At 45.0% G+C, this 6,937-nt stretch overlaps 1 protein-coding gene across 1 annotated transcript in view; it reads right to left on the reverse strand.

Annotated features, from left to right (window-relative positions):
• The window catches only part of gfra4a (GDNF family receptor alpha 4a), a 105,681-nt gene extending 99,038 nt beyond the window's left edge, over nt 1-6,643 (reverse strand). Inside the window, exon 1 of the mRNA XM_073483997.1 lies at nt 6,591-6,643. The gene's annotated coding sequence lies outside the window, so the exon portion shown is untranslated. The remainder of the gene's footprint in view (nt 1-6,590) is intronic.
• Between the last annotated feature and the right edge of the window lie 294 nt (nt 6,644-6,937).

Consider the following 6,937-nt stretch of genomic DNA (forward strand, 5'->3'; position numbering starts at 1 on the left):
TACGTGATGCTGCACTGGCCTTGTTAGCTGTACCTGATGCCTCAGCTCCTCTATTGTAGTCCTGCTCCCTTCAGATCAGCTCAGCTCTGCTGTGATTACATGGCGGGCAAATGGGAATCCTTGGCTCTTTATGTGCACACACATGATCATAAACGCAAATAAAATATTCATGAGGACACACATGAATATTTTCTTCATGTGTTCATATGCTGATGCGCGCAGCATACAGAGCATCTCATATGCTGCTGATTTATATGCCTGCATATGCACCCAAGCATGCATTCAGTACAGCCTATAGACAAACCGGCACACATGCACACACAGAAATATTGTATTCTGTTCTCATTATTTTCCTCTTGTGCTCAGGACAAATGCTGGATGCTCTTTTGTTTCGATTACAGCATCGATTTTTAGGGGGGTTGCAAAACTGTGGGGAGTCGCACTCTCAGGTCCTTGTGTTTCTTCAGTCTCTTTACTCTGCACCAAACAAGATACACATGTTTTAAGAGACCCAGGTTGCTGCTCTGCTGTGCTTCTGTTTGGCTGAGCCCAGCAGTCTGAGAGCAGGGCGCCCTGCCAGGGCAGACCTGCCCTCTGAACCCCCTGGACAGCGAGGCTAGCACCAATCACACTCCCTCAATGCATCATTAGTAAATAGACTGACCTTTTACATCAAAAATACAAACAACAACTTATTCAGGTCAAGTCCCCTTAAAGGCGTCTGCGCTGCGTTGAATTAAAAGCACTGACAGGATGATGGATAATCCACATATACGCGAGCTGGCCCCGGACTCCCTCTGCTAACCAGTGCTCCTTGCCTCTGGGTAGAGGTAGACTGTCGGCACGGAGATGCCCTATTTCAGCAGGAAATAGGCAGGAAGGAGAGGGAACAGAAAGCAAAGAGGGAAGCCCTGGATTCGATCACCTTGATAACAGTGGGGGCTGTTGAAACTGAGGATATAAATGTGAAGAGAACAGTGGGCTCTGGGTTTAACAGAGATTTACCACCCCAGTAGAGCACCTGAGCCCCTCCAAGAGCCCCAAATGAGCCCTTCTAATTGGACTGATTTGGCTGACCAGTGCAGCCTCTGCCAGCCTGCAGCCCTGGAGGACTGAGAAGAAAGGGAGAAAGAGAAGGAGGAGGCGGAGAGCACGAAGGGAGGGGAGGAGCAGGAGATGCTGTCTGGCTGCAGATGAGCTCTAGTTACAAGAGCCGTTAGCCACCCTGTTAAACTGCTCTTCTTATCTTAACACCAGGAAATGGATCACTAAACTCCTTTGTTTAAATCGGATTCTGGAGGAGGAAATCGTTACATGAGAAATGTGTCTCAAGAGTGCCGCTGCTTTATCCTTAAGTCCTAACATGGCATGGAACTTATCTCTATAAGTGCTGTTTTCAGGCTTTGAGAAGCTGTCGAGAAGCATCGACGCTCGGTGAGAGGAGGATCTGATTTTTAAGTCTGTGGCGCAGCGTTCAGAACATTTAATTTCCCTGTTTAGCAAAGGTGAAAAATCATATTGTGGTGATAAAGTGCTAGAATAAAGATGTTCTCTCAAGACCCAAAACCAGTTCTCAAGAACTAAACAGTATTTCCAGGTGCTTTCTGTACATTTAATCCTCGTTTTTTCAGTCAGTTGCGATGGTAGCCATGTATCTTGGTGTCTGCGCTGCCAGCAGACTGTAAAATGATAAGAATTAATGACTGTAAAGCTGACAGGCATCAACAGACGCGAGTGGGATTGTTATGCAGAGGGCCCACAAGTATCTGAATGAGCAGTCTAAACAGCAAGTGCTTTAGCCTGAAACTGACACCAGGCTGTCAGTAAACTACAAATATCTGCCTTCTGATAAGTTAAAGAGCATTAAGATCACAGTGACAGTGACAAAATACAGAAATGTTACCCTCTTAGTTCTGATTAAGTTGTGTCCAGTTTTGTACCCTAAGTAAATCCTAAATAAATGCTAACTTGACAGACAGATTAGTAAATCTGGTGGTATGGTTGGTTTAATGGCTGAACTGGCTTGTAAATGTCCTTTTCAAAAGAGGAGCCTTACAGTGAAAGGAGAGCAGTGGGCCAAACTGTCTTCACCAGGTGCTAAGATCAGAAGAAGTCTCAGACTTAGAAGCTAGGTCAGCCAAAAGTTGCTATTCATTTTAAAAAGGGACCTGGCAATGCAGCCCAGTGCAGTCCAGTGTGCTTCAGAGACTCAAAAGGTGCCCGGCGACACCACAGGAGAAAATTGAGAGCCGAGTCACTGCAAAAATGTGTACTCCAGTTCCCACTTCAGGTCAAGGAAAACCTGCTAATTTTTGGGCGCACAAATGAGTATCGAGCCGGTTCCATGTTGGTGGGAAAAAGGGCCATGGTCCGGGAATCACCAAAGTCATTAGCATGCATCGTCAAGGAGGATCTGTACCGATCCATGGAGGAGCTGTTGTGATATATTTTACAGGATAAGTGAACATTTTTACCTGCTGGTGGTGCTAGATGACAAGTCAGGGGATCCTCAGAGTCATTAGGATTCCTTCTCTGGGTGTCATGGATATGTGCACCCAAATGTCACGGACGTCCGTTCAATAGTTGTTGAGATGTTTCACAAAATAACACAAATGTGAATGAGTTGAGAATTCATAGACTACACCAGTTTTCACTGAACTGTCTCATTTTTCTACACTACTATAAAGCCGGTGCGTGCTGTCAGTTTCCAGGGGTAAACCAGAGAGCAATCCTGCTTTTGTTTAATCCCACCATCAAAGCTTTTATATGTTCGTGGTGAATCGCTGGTCTTGAGTGATGTTTGTAGATGTAGTTCACGAGTTCAGAATGTACAGAAAGAAGGAGGATTTGTGTGATTACAGGGTTGAAACTTAGTGCAAAAGAGAGAGAAAAAGAAAAAAAGGACTTCAAGTGTTATAAAACAGAGAGGGGGTTGCATATGACAAATGTCTCTCAGCGTCACAGTGGAGAGACACATCTGTTAAAACGGAGCCGTGGCTGTTCCAAGAGACAGACGACTAACAAAGCGTCAGACAACAATGTCAGCGTGGGTCGGCCTTGAGGTTATAAAACTTCCATCTAACTTCCATCTTTATCAGGCGCCACAATGCCACCGTGTCAACAAATCACAATGGGGAACTTTCTATTATATATATATCTTCCTAAACATTTGCCTTCCTGAAGATTGAAGTTTTTCGACGTTTTATTTTTTTTCATTGTGCACAAGCCAAGGACTGAAGACATCCACTTGTAAAGCGACTTGAAACTTCAGTCTTGACATTGCATTTGTGGCATGTTTTGTTTGCGTTTCTTTACTTTCACGGGTACTTTTTCGTTGTGTTGCTATTAGAAATGTCGTTATAAATGTTGCCTTGACTGTCAACAGACCTCACAGTTAAGATTCTTAAATCTTAGCTGACAGGCAACAACTGAGATTTGGTAACAATGCCCACAGGTTCCTGGACGAGCCGCGTGTATCCGTAAAAAAAAAACCCAACTCCTCTCGTGATGCCTGGAACTTGTACCCAGCAGCCACTAAACCGCTAAGCACCGTCGTGTATTCATTAGTGGGCCGTTTTGCCGGGGCGAAGTGACAGGTTGGTGACAAGGCCTTCATCACCATCATGGGCACTGGAAGCCCGAAAGTTGCGGCGCGTCCCAATCCGCTCGCTGTGTGTTGTGCAGCCCAGATCTGTCCCGGCCGTCTCGCTGCTTCTCAGCTGTGACTGGGTAGCAAAAGCAGCGCCAGACGTGATAAATATTCCATCTGCTGAGAGGCCGTTTCCCTCCCCTGATCCCCTGCAGAATGAGCCATGAAAAGACCAGCTTGTCTGCTGTCTGTCTCTCTCTATGTGTGTGTGTGTGTGTGTGTGTGTGTTTTCCTCAGAGGTTTGTCACTCACTCTGTCTTTAAGTTTGTCAATCTATCTCGTCCGTCTGCTCTTCTGGCCACTGTCTGTCTGTCCGTCTGTCTGTCTGCGTGTCTATCTCCTCCCCTGTCTGTCTGCTTGTCTATAAACCTGCCTACCTGTTTGTTTTCATTTCTTGCCCTGAGATATATCAGCCTGTCGAGATGTCTGCCTGAATATTTATGCTACATATTTGTCCTTCTTTATTGATATGGAAATTGCAATCACTTATATTTTATCTGAATATCTGCTTTTCTTTGCGGCATGAAGAAAAAAATTCCCATCTTATGACTTCGCCCCTTTCTCCCATTTTATTATGCAGCACATCTTGAGAGACGCGGGAATGTTTATTCTATCTTTTCTCCGCACAGTTGCTCTGACCCCCGAGGTCGTTACTTTTGATGGCTTGTCAAGTTGTTGATCGAGGATTTTAAGCATATTCGGCTGAGAGAAGCTCACTGAAAGTCATCGTGGACAAAAAAATATCAGCTACAACGTCTCTGACGTGTCCTCGGCGTGACTTTCCGGCTACTTGACCTGTTCGCATGCCTGGTCTGTCTCCATCTCCAGTGTGCTTCTCATTCGTTTCGTTCACTCAATCGCCTGCACACCACTCCTGCCACAGCTACACTCTGAGAGGTAAGGGTTCCAAAAGGGTTCTTACAGAAGAGCTGAGGTTCTAACCAGAACCATTTCTGGGTAGAACCACCATTTTGTATGACAGAGACTTCCATTGAGAACCATTTCCATCCAAATAACCCTATTTGGACTACAGAGTTCTTTGGTAGCATTAGTAGGCTTATTTAAAGTTCCTCAAACTTGAACGTTTTCCTGTGTTCTCCGTAGAACCCCCACAAATGGGTTGTAGATGAAACCCTCTGAATATAAAAGGGTTCTCCATAGAACCCCTGGATTGGTTCTGGATGAAACACTTGAAATATAAAATGGTTCTGTGTACAACTCTCCGGATGGGCTCTAGATGAAACCCTTGGAATATGAAATGGGTCTCAGTGGAACCACTTCAGGGGGGTTCTTGTAAGGTGAAAAGGTTCTTGATAGAACTCCCAGAGAAAGTTCTGGGTGGAACCATTACACCATAGAAAGGCTGTAGAACCTCTGTAGGGGGTTTATGGGTGGAACATTCACTGATGGTGCTGGGTATAACCCTTTATGTTGGGTTCCAGGTAGAACCCTATAAAAGGTATTACAGGTGAAACCTTTATAAAAAGTTCTGCTTAGAACCAAGAAGAGTTCTGCTATGTGGAGAAGCTGAAGAACCCTATATGGTTGTAGTTAGCACTTTTATTTCTAAAAGTGTATCTTTGGTAAAAGGGGCAGGAAGCCAGCGGTGAAATCTTCCTGCAGCCTGAAAGACAAAGCAGGTTCGCTCCAGAGAATCAGCTTCACCTCATGCACATCTTATCGTCCAGCAGCGGCACGACAAAGCAGGATATGCAGCAGTCCAGGGACACGGCGCTCCTCCGAGTTGATGCCTCCGGGCGGGTGACCTTCAGTGCTCTCACTGTAAATCCTTACATTCATCTGCTGCGTGCACTATCTCAATGTGACAGAGAGCCCGAGCTTTGATAGTGACTTCTATTCAAAGTTTAATGATTTTCCGGGCTCAGGCTAAGTCCTCGGATGGAGTCGCGGCCCTCACCTGTCCTCACACTCCTGATCTTGATGTACTGCAGAGCTCAAGGAGGAAATGTACCAAAAAAAGTGGCACTGCGGGGGGAAGAGATTTGACTCAGTGAGCTGTAGGGGTGACAAAAGTTGATCCAGTAGCCCAGGCAGAACAGATTAGGTGTTTCCACAATCTCTGGAGTTAACCGAGTTTCACCTGACCAGTTTTATTGCAAAAAGAGATCTTTGACGTTCATAAAATGTGACGCAAAGTCTTTTTTAGAGGAGCGATAGGTGGTACTGTTACTGCGGGGGGTTAATAAGGTTGGTGGTGATGCTGCAGGGTGCTGTGCCAGTTCAAAGACGTGTGGGAGGATTTTTATCACCGTTCTAGTTATCACGACAGAACTGTAAAAAGCAGAGCAAATGTTAACCCCTTGAAGTAAAATGCTGAGGTTTGAAACCATGGCTGAAAGTTTTTCCTATAGGCCACACGTTGATAGACACTATCTCGCCACAGCTAATTAACATGGCACATGAGATTCCAGTTAAAAAAAGCAGCAGTGAGCTCACACAAGACTGCACAGTTAGCTCTTGCAGGCAAGGGAGAAATGGCCTGTGTGCAGTGGTGGAAGAAGAATTCAGATCTTGTATTGAGCAAAGGTTGCAATACTTGAGTGTAAAATACTGTTACAAGTCAAAGTCCTGCATTCCAAATCATGCTTGAGAAAGATAATCCATCCACCTGACAGGTGTGGCATGTCAAGATGCTAATTATTAAACAGTGCATGATTTCTAATGTTTCTGAGAATATGGCAGCACATCCAACCGGCCTCATAATCACAGATCACGCCAGCGCAGGACCGTCACATCCGGTTGGTCATCTGAGACCAGCCAACCAGACAGACGATGCAACAGTTGGTATGCACAACCAAAGGATTTCTGCACAAACTGTCCCAAACCAGCTCAAGAGAGCTCACCTGGGAGCTCATCAGGGTCTTGACCTGGCTGCATTTTGTCATTTTGTAGTGACCGACTTGGATCTGAAATTGCTCACCTTTGCTGGTGTCTCTTCTCGGTTGAATGTTAGTTTATTGCTCATGTGAGGTACATTTTAGAGTGGCTTGTCATTGTGACCAGTCCAAAGCACACCTGTGCACTAATTATGCTGTTTAATCAGCATGTTGATACGCCACACCTGTCAGGTGGATGGAGTACCTTGGCAAAGGATTGGCACTCATTAACATGGATTTTAACACATCTCTGCTCAAAATGTAAGAGAAATAATCATTTATAAGTATAAGTATTGTCTTATAAATTTGGGTATGAATGTTAAAGAAGATAAATATCAATTGTCTAACCATACCGATCTATACTCGGCAGATATCGTCCTTACTGAAATAA

This window comes from Pagrus major, chromosome 16 (genome assembly GCF_040436345.1).
Source record: "Pagrus major chromosome 16, Pma_NU_1.0".
Taxonomy (NCBI): domain Eukaryota; kingdom Metazoa; phylum Chordata; class Actinopteri; order Spariformes; family Sparidae; genus Pagrus; species Pagrus major.